At 41.2% G+C, this 19,010-nt stretch overlaps 1 long non-coding RNA gene across 36 annotated transcripts in view; it reads left to right on the top strand.

The window, feature by feature from the left end:
* The window catches only part of LOC103348141 (uncharacterized), a 107,514-nt gene that overhangs the window by 49,387 nt on the left and 39,117 nt on the right, over positions 1-19,010 (top strand). The window lies entirely within an intron of this gene.

Genomic DNA, 19,010 nt, shown 5'->3' with positions numbered 1-19,010 from the left:
TTAAATATCAGTCGGTGAACTCAAAAGGCTTCATAGCCTTGGAAACTCATGACAAGAGCCTAGGGTGATTACTGATGCCATAAACAAGAGCGTCAATTTGTTAAGTCAACAACAGGAGTCACTGTGCACTTACTCCTCATGTAGGATCTCTCCTTAATGTGCTATACATGGTGATTTAATGCTATAACTAGTACTCAATATTTTTCACTTTGTGTTTCTATGTGAGTGCAAACTGTTGAAATCTTTACTTAATATATGCTAAACTGATCTGTTTATAAAGAGAATTGAAAATGAATCTTGATGTGAATGGAAGGGGAGAGGGAGTGGGAAAGGGGAGAGTTGGGGGTGGGAGGGAAGTTACTGGTGGGGGGGAAGCCATTGTAATCCATAAGCTGTACTTTGGAAATTTATTTTCATTAAATAAAAGTTAAAAAAAAAATCTGTGAGTGGGCATTTTAGCCTAGTGATTAAGACACCTGTCTCCCATACCAGAGTGCCTAGGTTTGATTCCCAGCTCTGGCAAAATTAATTTGAGGGTTGATGGATTTTTAATATAAGACCAACATGCAAGAATCAGAGTTTTCTTTTTCTTTCATTCTGTTTGTAACTCTAATATTTAAAAAGTTTTATTCACAATAAGATCATAAGGGAATTAATGCATCCAACAAAAATGCAAAAATTGTTAAAAGGAAACCAAAGAATATTCTACATTTGAGGTCCAGAAGAATCAATATACTAAAGCATCAGTTATCCCCAAATAATGTAAATTTATTGAAATCCCAGTCAAATTCTCAACAGAAATTTTTATGGAATTTAATAAATTAATGTGGAATAATGGCTATGACAATTTTTTTTTAAGGAAGAATAGGTGAGGGGGAACCTATTATACAAAAGCGTTGAACTTCTAAAACTACAATAATGAAAAAGCTGTACTGGTGTGAGGCTAGACACAAATCTGTAATACAGAAATAAATGTGAGAACTTGATAAATGACAGAGTAGAGAAACAAATTTAACAAATACACTAATGTAATTGTGTATCCATATAGAAGAAAAAGTGAATACATCCCTTTTCTCACACCATACACAAAAAGAAATTTGTGGATTAGAGGCATAAATCAGGAATGAGAATCTCAAACTATTTTAGAATACAGGAAAACTGATCCAATGTAAGAAGGAATTGTTGAGTGTGACACAAAGTATGAACCATAAAGAAAAATACTGATCATCTGAGTATTAAATTTAGAAACTTAAGTGCAAATAAAAACACTAAATATTAAAAGGCAAGCAATGGACTTGCAAAGAACTTAGAATATATCCACTAGAACTGACAAAGGAAGTGTCCAGGAGGTATGATGGACTAATTAAGGAGAGGAAAAAAGAGCAATATGTGAATGAGAACAAAAGGGAACACAAAAGTGTTTTAGCTCCCCTGTGGTCAGGGAAATGCAAATCAGTAGAACTAGGTAACAATGCTGAGGATTGGCAAAGATGCTGAGAAAATTCTGGACTCATTTTGTAAAGTTGAAGTCACACATTGCTTATAAAAGTAGTTTAGCATGCCTTTTTACAACACTAAAACTCTGCACCATGTTTAGGGTTCCATATTATCACAACACTAGAAGCTTGTAGGCACTTGGAACAGGGAGACAAGACTGAATGCCCTTTCCAAAAACTGGAAATGTTTCTACTGTAAAGTGAAACCTTAACTCTACATGGAACAAATTCCATTGTAAGGCTACTTCAAAAAGTTTTGGAATTCTTGTGATTTTTATTCATAATACACATCTCCACGAACTTTTTGAAGATTACTTATACACATGGATTTTAAATATTTTCACACAAAACTTATTCTGTTTTCAATAAACTTTTGGAAATACCTTTGTATTTTAAGTTCAGCTACATTTGAAGATATTATCAATAAAATTGATAACTACCACAGTCTATTACATTGGTTATATTTTGATTTTAATCAACTAAGGCATTTTATAACCTTGACATTCAGAGGTTACAGTTCAGATTAGAGGAAAATATGTCGAATAAAAGAGTTTGATGACAGAGAAACCAAGATGGTAGAATAGGGAAGTCACTCACTGCTCTAGTCTAGGGGAAAATAGAAAAAGTACAGAGTCCAATCTCAGGGAAGAGTTAGAGAGAAAATGGCAGAGGAAACTCCACGCAGATTAGAGAGACACAGTGGATCTATGTGGAAGGTGGGGACATGCACAGCTCAGGACCCAGCAGCCGAGAGCCTCAGCACCAGCTTTGGAGAGTGAGGTGAGATCAGACTGCAGCAGTCCAAGCCACTGGTGCTAACAGCTGTGGGAAGAGTCTGGGGTGAGTATGGCTTGGAGCTCCACGGGGGAATAGTGTACTTGCCAATGTAGAGGGAAAAGTGGGGGGTGGGGGGGACACATTTCTCTCTCCCCAAGTGGTGCAGTATAACTAGCAGAGGGAGAGGAGGTGCCATTTTGAACATGTGTAACAGCTGTGTAAACTTGTGTCTGTGGGCTGAGCAAGCAGCCAAGCAGAGACACTTGAATCTGGGAGAGTTGACAGGGCTAGGTGCTCAAACTGGAGGAGCCTTATGTGCTGAGACTGAAAACACTGGCTGTGTTTTAGGGTGCAGGGTGTTGCCAGGTCTTTGGATAGTCACTGTGGGTGGCTCCACACAAGCTTGGGGCTCCCTGATTCCCTGGGCATTGCTGTGAGATGCATACTCACACTGAGGACTGCACAGATCCTTTGGTTCTTGTGGCAGTGTGAATGGGGCTAGTGACCAGGCATTGGACTCCTTGGAGGAGAGGAGGTGAGCATGAGACTATGCCAACAGAGCAGATTAATCCTCCCCCGTGATTAAAAAAAAAAAAAAAAATCAGCATGCGCAATTTGGGAGTCAACTTGGACATTCTCCTCAACCTAAAGCACTGAACAGAGTTCCCTGGCCACACCCAGCACGCACCTCAGGGTATTCACTGGAAGGGCAGACACTCCACTAATCTACAGAGGAATAATCTGAAGATGAAAGCCATCCGGGGGTGGGGGTAACCAGCAAGTGTCTCCACAAGTGCCCCCCAAAAAACACAGCAACTCAAGAAACAAGAATAAGGAAGACAACGTAATGCCTCCAGAGGAACACAACAACACTTCAGTGCTAGACTGTGAAAATGAAGAGACTGAAGAAATGCCAGAAACAATTTAAAAAAGATTGAAGAAATGCCAGAGATAGAATTTAAATAAATTGATTGTAGGATTACTTAGAAGTAATCAGGGCCGGTGCCGCAGCTCACTAGGCTAATCCTCCGCCTTGCAGCACCTGCACACTAGGTTCTAGTCTCGGTCGGGACGCCCAATTCTGTCCCAGTTGCCCCTCTTCCAGGCCAGCTCTCTGCTGTGGCCAAGGAGTGCAGTGGAGGATGGCCCAAGTGCTTGGGTCCTGCACCCACATTTGGAGACCAGGAGAAGCACCTGGCTCCTGCCTTCAGGTCAGCGTGATGCGCTGGCTGCAGCGCACCGGCCGCGGTGGCCATTGGAGGGTGAACCAATGGCAAAGGAAGACCTTTTTCTCTGTCTGTCTCTCACTGTCCACTCTGCCTGCCAAAAAAAAAAAAAAGAAGAAGAAGAAGAAGAAGTAATCAGAAGCCAATCCACAACTTAAAGAAATCCATACATGACATGAATGAACATTTTTCCTATGAAATTGAGATTTTATTTTTTTTTATTTATTTTTTTGACAGGCAGTGTGGACAGTGAGACACAGAAAGAGAGAAAGGTCTTCCTTTGCCGTTGGTTCACCCTCCAATGGCCGCCATGGCTGGCACGCTGCAGCCGGCGCACTGCGCTGATCTGAAGGCAGGAGCCAGGTGCTTCTCCTGGTCTCCCATGGGATGCAGGGCCCAAGTACTTGGGCCATCCTCCACTACACTCCCGGGCCACAGCAGAGAGATGGCCTGGAAGAGGGGCAACTGGGACAGAATCTGGCGCCCCGACCGGGACTAGAACCTGGTGTGCCAGCGCTGCAAGGCGGAGGATTAGCCTAGTGAGCCACGGCACTGGCTGAAATTGAGATTTTAAAGAGAAATCAAAATGAAATGTTGGAAATGAGCAATTTAATAGATCAAATAAAAATGTGGTGGAAAGCTTTAACAACAGACTCAGTGAGTCAGAAGAAAGAATATCCAAGTTAAGAAAAGTCTCTGAAAATTTTATCATATCAAAAAATAAATTAGAAAACTAAAAAACTGTGTTGGAGATTTATGGGATACGGGTCTTAGGAGGAGTTCCTGAGGCTATGGAAAGAGAGAATGGATTAAGCCTTTTTAGTGAAATAATTACAGAAAACTTCCCTAATTTGGAGAAAGAGATGTCCAAATACAAGAAGCACATCAAACTAATACACATGTCCAAAAAGATCCTCCTCATGACATTTTTTAGTCAAACTCTCCCCAGTAAAACATTTAAAAAAAGATTCTAAAATGTGCATGAGAGAAATGCCAGATTACTTTCAGATGATCTCCACTTAGACTCACAGCTGACTTCTCATCAGAAACTCTACGGGCTAAGAGAGGATGGTAAGATATATTCCAAGTCTTAAGAGAAAAAAACCTGTCGACCCAGAATACTGTACCCTGTAAAGCTCTCATTTATGAATGAAGGTGAAATAAGACCTTCCATAACAAACAGAAATTGAAAGAATTTGTCACCAGTTGTCCAGCCTTACAAAAGATGCTTAAGGATGTGCTACACACAGAAACATGGTCATCACTATGAAAGAAAGTGAAGGCAGAAAATCTCCCAGTAAAAGTACAGAGGAAACCCAAAGTAAACAATAGAAACATTTATGGAAAAATGGCAGGGAAATTGAACCTACTCTGGTTTTTCTGTAGTTCCTTAGATTTCAGAATATCCTGTTACTGTGAATGTAGCCACATATTGAGGCAATCTGGTTTTGAATCTTTTTCAAAAGAAGACATTGATTATATTGGACCATCGTGTTTGTTCCTTCTCTTATTACATGCCATTTGTGTGATGGCAATGTTAAGTCTTAGTTCTTATGCCTTTGGGCAGAAGAGTACATCAGTTATTTTAAATGAATTTTTCCCTGTCTTTGAAGCTCAATCTGTGTTGTTGCCACAAAAGAAAATACTTGAGTTTGCATTACTTGAATATTTGAAAACTGAAATTGATAAGGTACGTTATGTAATGAATTAGGTTTTTATTTCTGGATAAAATTAGAAATAAAGATTTAAACTACTTAAAGGATGAAAATAATGATAGTGCTTATAAGCACTGTGAACTCTTTTGTGTTTGAGGCATCCAAAATGTGAGTGTTTACTAGGTTTTTCGCCTACAATCCTGCTCTTCTTTTCTGTGCTTTATGCCTTTGCTGTTATTATTGATATAAAACAGCATGGTTAAAGTATCATATCTGTTCATTATGAATCCCATAACTTTTTTAGTTAGGAAAAAAATAGTGTCCAAAATATTGTTAGTATCCTTTTTTTGTTGTTGTTAATATTTTACCTACTAATGTTATTTTGGATACCTTTAATCATTTTAATAAGGTATCTATAAAAATGTACAACTTAGATACTGTATTTGAACTAGTTAGTGAAGAGAAAGGAAAAAAAAAACTAGGTTATTGATACTCTAGATGTTCCATGAGTTAAATTTCAAAAATTTTAATAAAGAAACTTTCAGAGATAGGTTGAGACCTGACAGTGTCCATTAAACCAGCTCCTGTGATGTGGAAAGGAACCCTGGAAGCAGTGGTGGGCATGTGAGGGCATTTACTTGCCATGGTCGTGGATGTGGTATGCTTGCACTTAACTACAGGTAGTGACACACTGACATTTTTTTGCCCAATAATCTGGATTAGTGTCCTGCACTTACCTGTACTAAAATAAATATATATTAGTAGAATCTGCAAAGAAGAAACTTTATGACTGTACTGTATTTGGGAGCCTTTGTACAGCTAGGTAAAGTTTGCATGATACAAAGTATTTGGATTTTAAAATTTACTATTATAAGGAAGAAGATATAGCATTATTCCATCTGCTTATATCATAACTTGCTTATTGAGTTTTGGAAGAAAAAATATGAAATGGGTAATTATCACTGCATTAGCTGTAATGTTAAATTCACAAATTGTAGCATGCTTAAATTTGTTTCTCAAATGTGAACCATAGTAGTCTAATGCTGCTTTGTATGTACTGTAAGTGCTACAAATAGTCTCAGCACTGAACATGTATTGACACCTCTCAAATGATTGCAACCTTTGATGTAGGTGTTTTGATATGCCTCAAAAAATGTCTGTCTGTCTGCAAATTTGCTAATCTGTTTGATAATGAAGATACTTCCTGTTCTTTTGTTGTTGTTGTTCCACATTTTCATGTTTAAATTTGAATTTTTACTACTATTAAGTATAATTTGTTCAATGATTAAGATGGAGTTGTCATGAAGAAACTTAAAAACAACCTCATTCATGTAACTGCTTAAGTAAAAACTACATTTTTGTTCTATATTCATACACTTAGTTTTAATGATTTATTATTTGAGAGGTAGAGTTACAGAGAGGGAGAAACAGAGGGAGAGGTCTTCCATCCACTGGTTCACTCCCCAAATGGCCTCAACATCTAGAGCTGAGTCAATCTGAAGCCAGGAGCCAGGAGCTTCCTCCAGGTCTCCCTTGCTGGTGCAGGGGCCCAAACACTTGGGCCATCTTTCACTGCTTTCCCAGGCCAAAAGCAGAAAGCTGGATCAGAAGAGAAGCAGCCAGGACATGAACTGGTGCCCATAGGGCTGCCAGCTTCGCAGGCGGAGGCTTAGCCTACTATACCACAATGCCGACCCCCATACACTTTTATTTATTTATTTATTTTTTGACAGGCAGAGTGGACAGTGAGAGAAAGAGACAGAGAGAAAGGTCTTCCTTTGCCATTGGTTCATCCTCCAATGGCCGCCGCGGCCGGCACGCTGCAGCCGGCACACCGCGTTGATCCGATGGCAGGAGCCAGGTGCTTCTCCTGGTCTCCAAATGCGGGTGCAGGGCCCAAGCACTTGGGCCATCCTCCACTGCACTCCCTGGCCACAGCAGAGAGCTGGCCTGGAAGAGGGGCAACCGGGACAGAATCCGGCGCCCCGACCAGGACTAGAACCCAGTGTGCCAGCGCTGCAAGGCGGAGGATTAGCCTAGTGAGCCGCGGCGCTGGCCCCCCATACACTTTTAATAATACGTATTTCTGTTTAAATATAAGTGATGATTTTTTAAAAACGTATGAAAGGAACAACGACAAAAAGAAACAATTTGACAATAAAAATGTTTGCTCTCTTTATACGAAATAGCAGAAAAACACAACAAAGCAGTTTGTAAGTTTGTTAGATTATATGAGATGCTCTGATTTCTTTAGACCTGTGCTTTAACCTATTAATATCTATCAAGGATTTTGTGTGAGATCTCTAGATAAATTTAGTTTCCTTAATAAGAAAGACTGAGATTTTATAATCCTGCATCTAAATAAATACTTTAGGGGTCTAATGATTAGCATTATAGACTGATTGCTTTTTAATGAAAATCATGTATTTTATATACTTCTAATTCCCTATTTTTACGTTAATGTGATATTAATATAAAGAGAACAGAGTCAGTGTAGTTTATAAGTATTATAAATACGATTCTAAGAATGTAATGATATTCCCTTCCTTCCCTTATTCCTTTTCTTTCTTCCCCTTCCTTTCTTTCTTAGTTTTTGAAATTATATATATATATATATTTTTAAAGATTTTCTTTATTTTATTTGAGAGGTAGAATCACAGTCAGTGAGAGAAAGACGGAGAGAAAGGTATTCCTTCCGTTGGTTCACTCACCAAATGGCCACAACAGCTGGAGCTGTGCCGATCCAAAGCCAGGAGCCAGGAACTCCTTCCCAGTCTCCCAAGTGGGTGCGAGAGCCCAAGGCCTTGGGCCATCTTCTGCTTTCCCAGGCCACAGCAGAGAGCTGGATCGGAAGAGGAGCAGCCAGGACTAGAACCGGTGCCATACGGGATGCCAGCGCCGCAGGCGAAGGATTAACTACTGTACCACTGCGCTGGCCCCAATATATTTTTAATTTACAATATAGTCAAAGGCTTAATAATCCACTAAATAAAGAGTTCAACAAGTAACAAGGCTGTAGTTCAACAGGAATATAGGCAAGCGTTATAAATAACAATCAAATGAAAAGATGACCAGTTCACTGCTAGAGTAGATTTTTTTTTTTTTTTTGACAGAGTGGACAGTGAGAGAGGTAGAGACAGAGAGAAAGGTCTTCCTTTTACCATTGGTTCACCCTCCAATGGCTGCCACAGCCAGCACGCTGCGGCCAGCGCACCACGCTGATCTGAAGCCAGGAGCCTGGTGCTTCCCCTGGTCTCCCATGTGGGTGCAGGGCCCAAGCACTTGGGCCATCCTCCACTGCACTCCCGGGCCACAACTGCCGGAGCTTTGCCAATCCGAAGCCAGGAGTCTCCTCCGGGTCCCCCACATGGGTGCAGGGCCGAAACACCTGGGCCATCTTCTACTGTTTTCCTAGGCCATAGCAGAGAGCTGGATCAGAAGTGGAGCAACCGGGACTAGAACTGTCCCACATATGGGATGCCAGCAGGTAGAGGATTAACCTACTATGTCTTAACCATCGGTTTGACAAAGATACATGATAAAGTTTGACAAAAACTATTTGCAAAAATACTGATACAGACATTTCTTTGTTATTTTTTAATCTTTTTTATTTTTAATTTTATCCCCCATATATGAGAGAATATGTGGTGTTAGTCTTTCTTTGGCTTATTTCATTCAACAGATGTTACATCCATTTTGCTGCAAATGGTAGAATTTTATTTTTTATATCCAATTAATACTCCATTGGGTCTGTGTGTATCACATTTTCTTTATTCATCTGATGATGGACACTTTGGTTGATTCTATATTTTGACTGTTGTAAACAGTGATGGTATAAACATAGTGGTGAAGGTATCTCTTTGATATAACATGTTCATGACCTTCGGATATCTACCCAGTGATGGGATTGCTGGATCATATGCCAAGTCTATATCTAGTTTTTAAAGAAATCTCCATTCTGCGTTCACAGTGGCTGTGCTAATTTACATTCCTACCAGCAGTGTATAAGTGTTGCCCTTTCTGTACCTCCTCACCAGCATTCATTACTCTCTGTCTTAGATTTTAGCCATTCTGACAGGGGTGAGGTGATATCTCATTATGGTTTTGATTTGAATTTCCCTGATGGCTAGAGATGTTGAGCATATTTTCATGTATTTGTTGGCCATTCATATTTCTTCTTTTTAAAAAAAGATTTATTTTGTTTATTTGTTACAGAGAGTGGTAGAGAGAGAGAGGGAGAGAGAAAGAGGGAGAGAGAAAGAGGGAGAGAGAGAGAGAGAGAGAGAGAGAGGTGTCTTCCATCCACTGGTTCACTCCCCAAATGGCTGCAATGGCTGGAGCTGAGCCCATCTGAATCCAGGAGCCAGGAGCTTCCTCTAGGTCTCCCATGTGAGTGCAAGGGCCCAAGGATTTGGGCCATCCTTCACTGCTTTCCCAGATACATTAGTAGGGAGCTGGATCAGAAGCAGAGCATCCAGGATTTGAACCTGTATAGGATGCTCACACTGCAGGCCAGGGCTTTACCTCGCTGCACCACAGTGTTGGTCCCCATATTTCTTCTTTTGAGAACTGTCTATTGAGGTCTGTTGCCCACTTCTTAACTGGATTGGTTGTTTTGTTGTTGTTGAGCTTTTTAAGTTGCTGATATATTGTGAATATTATGTCAGATAGCTTGCAAATATTTTTCCTCATTTTGTTGAATGTCTCTTCACTATCAATCATTTCCTTTGCTGTCCAAAAGCTTCTGAGTTTGATAACATCTCGTTTGTCCAGTTTTCCTTTTGTTGCCTGTGCTTTGGGAGACTTATCTAAGAACTCATCACCCTCACCAATGTCTTAAAGTGCTTCCCTTACATTTTCTTCCACCAGCTTTATAGTTCTGAACCTTTGTGGTTCAATAATATGTCATGTATTTATCCAATGAAATTACACATGGTGTTTCTTTTTAAGATATATTTACATATTTGGAAGTCAGAGTTAGACAGATAGAAATCTCCATCTGCTGGTTCCCTCCCCAGATGACTACAGCTGCCACCGTTGGGCCAGGCCAAAGCCAGGATCCTGGAACTCCAGCTGAGTCTTCCTTGTAGGTAGCAGGGTCCCAAACACTTCTGTTGCTTTTCCTAGGCCATTTTCAGGGAATTGGATCACAAGTGGAGCAGCTGAGACATGTACCAGTGCCCATATGGAGTGCTGGCATAGCAGGCGGCAGCTTTACCTGCTAAGCCACAACACCAGCCCCTAAGAGTTTTTCTTACAGTGATGTTTGAAATAGGAAAAGTAATTTGATGACTAGTTGTAGAGTCCCCAAGTTCAAATCCAGTCCTTGGCCCAGGTATTAAAGATAGTTTTGATATGAGCATTAAAGGGCTGACTTAGCAGGTCTGGGGTATTTTAAACCCTGCACATTTCCAAAGAAAAACTGGCCCTCAGTCTGCTCCCTGTAGGTCACCCCTAAGCCATCTTGCCTGATACAAGTGCCTTTTTTTACCTGGGAGGTTGGGTTATACCACGTATTATATGCTAACTGATTATGGTGGGGGCATTGCATCTCACAGTATCAATTATCTCTGGGGGAGCTGGAAACTCAGTACGTGAGGTTAGCTGTGTGGGGTCTCCATGCCAATGTGACTGACCCCCAGTAAAACCCTGGGACACTAAGCTCAGCTTCCCTGGTTGAAAATATTCCAGGGACCAGTGCTGTGGAGCAGTAGGTTAAGCTGCTATCTGCAGCACTGGCATCCCATAGGGGTGCCAGTTCGAGACCCAGCTGCTCTACTTCCTGTCCAGCTCTCTGCTGTGGCCTGGGAAAGCAGTGGATAGCCCAAGTGCTTGGGCTCCTGCACCCACGTGGGAGACTTGGATGAACTCCTGACTCCTGGCTTTGGCCTGGTCTAGCCATGGTCATTGTGGCCATTTGGAGAGTGAACCGGTGGATAGGAGATCTGTCTCTCCCTCTGTCTCTGTTATTCTTTCAGATAAATAAATAAATCTTAAAAAAAATTATATACGTAGGTTATATAAAAAGGAAGTATTTTACTGCTGGCAACTAGTTATTTTGAACTGTGAACACTTAAAAGTTGATTCTTGAATCATAAAGAAGTAAAAATAAATGGACTGCCATACATTTTGGAGACATATATTCTTTTTCAGTCTTATAAATCTATGAATTGAGAATTTTGAGAGACTATGTGAGTAGAGAAGAAGGAGAAATACAAAGTCTGAGACCTCCTGCAGCCAATTCTTTTATAATAGTGAGTCATTGCATACTCAGGTTCATTTCTTTCTGCTAGAGTCAAGTCATTGAATCCACCCCAGGTTCACAATGAAGGCAATATATCTAATTTGTCTTTTCTTTTCAAAAAGTTCTTTGTTATTTGTAACAATCTAGAGATCACCCCTAGTTTAGTGTTAATTGATACCTGGAAGATTTTTTTTTTTTTTTTTTTACAGGCAGAGTGGACAGTGAGAGAGACAGAGAGAAAGGTCTTCCTTTGCCGTTGGTTCACCCTCCAGTGGCCGCTGTGGCCAGCGCACTGCAGCCGGCACACCGCGCTGATCCGAAGGCAGGAGCCAGGTACTTCTCCTGGTCTCCCATGGGGTGCAGGGCCCAAGTACTTGGGCCATCCTCCACTGCACTCCCTGGCCACAGTAGAGAGCTGGCCTGGAAGAGGGGCAACCAGGACAGAATCCGGCACCCCGACTAGGACTAGAACCTGGTGTGCCGGCGCCGCTAGATGGAGGATTAGCCTATTGAGCCGCGGCGCCTATACCTGGAAGATATTAAGGGTATTTTAAGGAATATTAAAATCTTAAGTAATCATCACATAAGAAAACAGGTATGAAAGTGCTTTGTAAACAGTAAATTATGTATTCCTAATACTAGGTAATTAGGTATTCCTAATATTAACTACCCTAAATTGAATTCAGATCTCTAGTATATGAAGTTTAATATTTTCCCTACATACATTTTGCAGTTACTAGGAAAATCAAATGAAACAACATCCAAAAAAAGAAATGCTAAAATGCTATGTAAATGAGTCTTATAAAAAGTATTACTGTCACCCTGACTGTGACGACACTGTAGTGGGCTAATTATAACTGAAGGGAAAAAAATAACTCTTTGGTTTCATGAGACCAGAGGTGAGCTCTGTCAGCTATAAATAAGGAAAAGTACTTGCTATTGTCTATTTCTTTCTTTATAGCCCATACCTAGTTGATAAGGGATGAGAGAAGAATAAGACATAGATCCAACTCTTTTTCAATTCAATATTTATTGAGTACCTACATGTGTCATATAGAGAGAAGCTGAGTATTACATCTATTAATTGTCCTCACATTTGCCTGAGAAGGTATTATCCTGGTTTCTTATGTAAAAGCTGAGACTTGGAAAAGTTAAATAGCTTAAAATCTCATAGGTCCCAAACCAGTATTTGAACCCATATTTTTGGCTTCACAAAATACAAAAAAAAACTCAGATCCAAGAATTGAATAGTAAAGAGAAAAAAGATTCATTTGGACAGGAGCAGTTACGTGGAATCTTCTGGCAAGAGGTAGGACTTTCAGAAGGCCCTGAGGATAGCTAGAACTTGTTAAGTCAAGGATAGACATTGTTGACAAGGGAGAATGACAGCAGTAGTTACCATTTACAGCTGTGCTTCTTGAGGAGAACATTCCCGCTGGCTTGCTGTCTCTGGCAGCCATCTGATCCCAGGACAAGAACATGGGGTTGATGAATGGGAGTTCCTAAGAGAGCATGGAATAGTGAAAAGACCCAGAAGGGATTGAATATCCTGCCAAACAAGTCTTCATGGTGTTCGGCAGCTTTGCAACTTTGTAAACCCATGTTTCACCAGCCAGTTTTGTCAGGTTTGTTTCTTAGAGATTTTATTCAGTGATGTGCAATGTTTTCATGATCTGATGTGTTATTTATGTAATTTTTCATACTCCCCATCCTCTTCCTGTTGAGCCCCACTGTATTGTGGGAAATGGGTGCAAAAACGAGACAGCCTGTGGAATACTGATTTGAGGATCAGGTTCAGGCTTCTTGGTCTGGCATAGACCTTCACTTATCTAGGCCAGCAGTTTTCAAACACTCTTTCTTAGTGAGCCTGTTCTTTAAAAGGAAATCTTGATGAGTACAGGATACAGTTGAGTAGGAGGAATAAATGTCTAATATTCTATAGCACAATGTACTAAATATGGTTAACAACAGTTAGGTAAGTATTTGGGACTGGTGAATCGGATTTCGAATGTTTCTGACACAAAGAAATGATCCATGTCTGAGATACTGCAGATGCTAGTGACCCCTGTCAGACCTGTATTGAAATGTGTCTTCACAGATGTGCAATTCGGGACATGCTCAAGCTGACTTACCTCAAACGGTAGAGTTAGAAACAAACCAGAGGATTCCAATTCAATCCCATAAAGGTGGCATGTACCAATGCCATCTCACTAGTCCAAGTGATCAATTTCTGTTCACAACTGATCATAATGATAGGACTAAGAACCAAAGGGATCACATAAACAAGAATAGTGTCTGCAAATACTAGCTGATAGAATCAAAAAGGGAGAGAATGATCCAACATGGGAAGTGAGATACACAGCAGACCCATAGAATGGCAGATGTCCTAAACAGCACTCTGGCCTCAGAATCAGCCCTTAAGGCATGCGGATCCGGCTGAAAAGCCCATGAGAGTATTTCAGGCATGGAAAGCCAAGACACTCTGGGGAAAAAAAACAAAAACAAAAACAAAAAAAACAACCTAAATGAAAGACCTCTGTGAGTGAGATCCCAGTGGAAAGAACAGGTCTTCAAAGAAGGAGGTACCTTTCTCTGAAGGGAGGAAAGAACTTCCACTTTGACCATGGCCTTGTCTAAATATGATCAGAGTCGGTGAACTCAGGGGGCTTCCATAGCCTTGGCAGCTCATGACTGGAGCCTAGGTTGATTACTGATCCCATGAACAAGAGTGTCAATTTGTTAAGTCAACAACAGGAGTCACTGTGCACTTACTCCTCATGTAGGATCTCTGTCCTTAGTGTGCTGTACATTGAGATTTAATGCTATAACTAGTACTCAAACAGTATTTTTCACTTTATGTTTCTGTGTGGGAGCAAACTGTTGAAATCTTTACTTAATGTATGCTAAACTGATCTTCTGTATATAAAGAGAAACGAAAATGAATCTTGATAAGAATGGAAGGGGAGAGGGAGTGGGAAAGGGGAGGGTTGGGGGTGGGAGGGACGTTATGGGGGGGAAGCCATTGTAATCCATAAGCTGTACTTTGGAAATTTATATTCATTAAATAAAAGTTTTAAAAAAAAAGAAATGTGTCTTCACGTGTCATCATGTGGTTCACTCATCCGATTACCATCCTGCCATTCTGGTAGATGCATCTTAGCCTTTTACACCTGTGGTGTTGGTGCTGTTTTTCCTCGTCGCCTACTTCTTATACAACGAAGTGTCCCAGAGATCAGTCTTTGATGTTCTCTCATGACTTTTACCACACTGAACCCCATACATAGTTACAGTTATCAGGGGCCGGTGCTGTGGCATAGTGGGTAAAGCCACCACCTGCAGTGCTGGAATCCCATATGGCTGGCTGCTGGGTCGAGTCCCAGCTGCTCCACTTCTGACCCAGCTCTCTGCTGTGGCCTGGGACAGCAGTGGAAGATGGCCCAAGTGCTTGACCCCTGCGCCCGCGTGGGAGACCCGGAAGAGGCTCCTGGTTCCTGGCTTTGGATCAGCTCATCTCCGGCCATTGCGGTTAGTTGGGGAGTGAACCAGCGAATGGAAGACCTCTCTCTCTCTGCCTCTCCTTCTCTCTCTGTGTAATTCTGACTTTCAAGTAAAATAAATAAATCTTTTAAAAAATATATAATTATTATGTATCAATTTTCAAGCATACATATTTAAAAAATAAAAAATTCACCAAAGCCCATGGCATGTATTAGCCTGTTGTGCTGCCCGTTTAGCTGCCCACATAGCATTGAAAACAGTTCAAAGGCCTCCAATTGAAGCCTTACTTATCTTTGTTTTTTTTTTTATATAAGATTTTATTTATTTATTTGAAAGTCAGTGTTACACAGAGAGAGAAGGAGAAGCAGAGCCTTTTCTTTGTTATGCTCATCTCTGACACCAGCCAGGACAAAATCTCCAGCCATTCCTAATCACATTTAGCTCCCCAAAGTGCCCTGTTTTGCAACCCTGTGCCTTCATGCGCTGCTCTTCCACTATGATGTACCCCATCCTCTTGTCACTTATTTCAATGCCATTTAATTGTCCTCGATTATATCACTTCCCAGAAATCTACCAATACCCTGATTCCCATGCATTCAATGCATTCCTCTCTCCTTCCATTGCATAGAAGTTACTGCACTATGACAGTTCATGTGCTTGGCTGATTCCTATAATTGTGGGCTTGGGGACATATTTTTTAATTGATATTCTACATCCAGTATCAGGCACATGGTTGATCATCAGTAATGTTGGATGGATGGACAGATGGACAGATGAAGGAATACAAACACACTAAATAAATGAAGGGCCCACTTTAGTATTTTGCCCTGAGAAAGGGAATAGAAGGAGCTGATAAAGACAAGAACTCTCTTCATATGGCTGACTGGTTTGGAATTTGCCTGTGTGTTCAGAGTAGACCTGACACCCTCCCAGAATGCAGTCATCGTCAGGCTAGCCCCAGGGAACAGTCCAGCATGAGTCATACCTTCCCCACATACCTAGTGCCATATATTTATAGCTAATGCTGGTGGTTTCATACCTGTAAAGCAGCAAAAGAAGAGTGGTTGCGTGAAGGCCAAACAAAAGACTGATGGAAATGGTTTTGATAATAAATGTTTAAAGACTTACAAATGACAACCCATCTGGGAAGTTACGGAAACATTGAAGCTGAAGTTGCAGAAGCTGCTGCTCTGTGGCGTTTTCTCCTGGAACTAAGCCGGGGTGATTTGAAAGCCGGCAGGAAGGCCAGTAGTACTTATTTTACTTGCTTGTTTTTACCTTCTTTTTTTTAAACATCAAACCAAATTCTTGGGAGGAAGAGTGTTTTACATTTGAGTACTACAAGATGGTGAGACAGTGTAATGTGGAATGAGATGAAATGAAAGCTATACCACTTAATATTTATTATTTTATTGTATAGCACACTGTTTTCAAGATCACACTTAGATAATGTTTGTACTTCCTTTTCCTTATAGCCTGATGGGCACATTACTGCTCCCACCCAGATAATTGTCACAGAGCAAGAACTTCCATGGAGATTATCTGTTTGTACCTGTTTTTCCTTTCCGTGTGTAATTCCATTGCTGGACCTCAGTGAACTCTCAATAAAAATGAAGTTCCTAAGGGCAGCAGTGCCCTTCTATGAAAGAGGGAAATTGTCTTGTTGGTTGAACATCTGTCATATCCAACACACTGTGAGGCGCTTTCTCATGAGATTTCTCAAGAAGCATTTGTGAGTGTCCTAAAAGGCCATCCTTGTTTTATGGATGATGCAGCCGTCTTGGCAAAGTTGGGCAGTTTTGCCACCCACACAACAGGTGGTACAGCTAGGTGTAAGATCAGATGCTTGTGGTTTATAGCTGGATTCTTTCCTGTATGCTACTGTGTTCCAGTGACCAGGTTTCTAAGTATATGACAGGAAGCGAACAGACAGGCCCTAAGGTGCTAATTTCTTCCCTTCTAGCTTTCTAATCCTTCCCCCTTAGAGAAGATGAGCAAACCTAGATCCCCTCCCCTCCCCCCACCCCACCTCCCTCCTTTCAGCAGTCCTTCCAGTACCTTGATTGATAGTATTAAAAGATGATGATTTACATTTGAATAGCTATTTAAGAGTTCACAAGGAATTTGCAATCTCACTTTAGAAAGGAGAAGTTAAAATCCACTTGCCCAAAGTCACATAGCTATTTAATAGCAAAGGGCTTTTCACTAAATCCAGAATTCCTGATTATACACCCTCCCTTCTACCACATCCTCAAGGGAGAACATGTGTGATTTTTCTCTAAGGATGGAAGGTAGGGTCCCTCTCTGGAGTTCCATTTGTTTCTTACCTTGAGACAGCTTTCCCTTCTGAGGCGTGACATTCGTTAGGTACTGGAGTCTTCTCCAGATCCTCTGAGTTATTTGAATGTGCAGCCACCAATCTGCATCTTGAAAGATTCCACAAATGAGCATGGGGGACACATGCAAATGACTACACCATCACTTGTCACTCCAAATGACACGGGGTGGTCTTGGAAACCTACCCACTGAAAGGGAACTTCTAGCCCTTCTTCCTCCCCATGGCTTCTTCCAAAAGTCCAGCAGCTAAAGAGGTCTCCTCTTTTCCAAATGATGTCTGAGCAGAAGGGAGAGTTGTGGAGGTTGCTTTGTCTCATCCCATTTTATCTTAAGAAAATTGGGCTTGGGGGCCGGTGTGGTGGTGCAGCGGGTTAAAGCCCTGGCCTGTGGCGACGGCGTCTCGTTTGGGCTGCTCCACTTCCAATCCAGCTCTTTGCTAATGTGCCTGGGCAATCAGCAGAGGTTGGCCCAAATCCTTGGATCCCTGTACCCATGTTAGAGACCTGGAAGAAGCTCCTGACTCCTGGCTTTGGAAGGCTCAGCTCCGACCATTGCGGCCATCTGGGGAATGAACCAGCTGATGGAAGACCTCTGTCTCTTTGTCTCTACCTCCCTCTGTAACTCTGTTTTTCAAATAAATAAAAATAAATCTTTTAAAAAAAGAAAGAAAGAAAATTGGGCTGTCGGAAGAGGATTGACCTTGAAATGATTTGCCCAAAGTGGTCAAGTCAAATGACAGAATAGGAAAAACATTAGATTTGAATCACAGAAGCTGGGTTAGAGCAGTCTATTTCTTTAAATCCATTTTCCTTGTCAAAAAATTTAAATGATGCTATCATGCATGTTGTTTAGCCTGTTAAGTCAGATGATATGTGAACAGCGTGACATGTTGCTATATAAAAGAACGTAGAAGTAGCCATCTGAAAGAGAGCTAAAAACTGTTCACAGCAAAAAAAAAAAAAAAAAGAGGATTGATTATAGATCTTCAACATTGCCACTTTAGAAAGCATTTTTTTAAACATGTATTTATTTCTCTGAAGGGCAGAGTTACAGAGAGAGGGAGAGATGGAGAGAGATCTTCTATCTGCTAGTTCACTCCCCAAATGGCTACAAAGGCTGGAGCTGGACCAGTCCAAAGCCAGGAGCCAGGAGCTTCCCCCAGGTCTCCCACATGGGTACAGGGCCAAGCACTAGGGCCCATTTTTGGCTGCTTTTCCAAGTGCATTAGGCCAGAGCTGGACCAGAAGTGGAGCAGCCAGGACTTGAACCTGTGCCATAAGGGATGCAGGCATTGCAGGTGGCAGCTTAACCCACTACACCACAGCGCTGGCCTCTAGGAAGTATTTTTAAACCATAATGCTTTATTCTGTGTTACATCATTTACTGTTTTATTGTGATGATGAAGATGGCAGTGGCAAAGGGAGTCTGAAATTCAGAATCTCCTTTCTTCTGCACTGTTGACCCTTTCACCACCTTTGTTGCCTTGAATACTGATGTATAGTTATTACACCTTATTAGTATAGACAGCAAGTCTTTAGCCTATCAAATACTTTTAGCCATCATGGGCTTTGGAGGAAATGAGGGTAGATTTTCTTCTGGTGTTGGAGTTATGGAGGACTCAGTATTTTAGACCAGTCTCCCCACAGAAGACAATTGGTTTAGTCAGTCTCTGTTATGGTAACAAAATGCCCAAGACTGAGTATGTTAAAATCTTACAGGATCAAGGGCATAGCATCAACCTCAGCTTAGCTGTGATGAGAACCTAGTGGACAGCATC

This window comes from Oryctolagus cuniculus, chromosome 6, assembly GCF_051225735.1.
Source record: "Oryctolagus cuniculus isolate XC-2025 breed Fujian yellow rabbit chromosome 6, ASM5122573v1, whole genome shotgun sequence".
Classification (NCBI taxonomy): Eukaryota; Metazoa; Chordata; class Mammalia; order Lagomorpha; family Leporidae; genus Oryctolagus; species Oryctolagus cuniculus.
The sequence above is the reverse complement of the archived record's forward strand: the minus strand, read 5'-3'. Positions and strand labels throughout refer to the sequence as shown.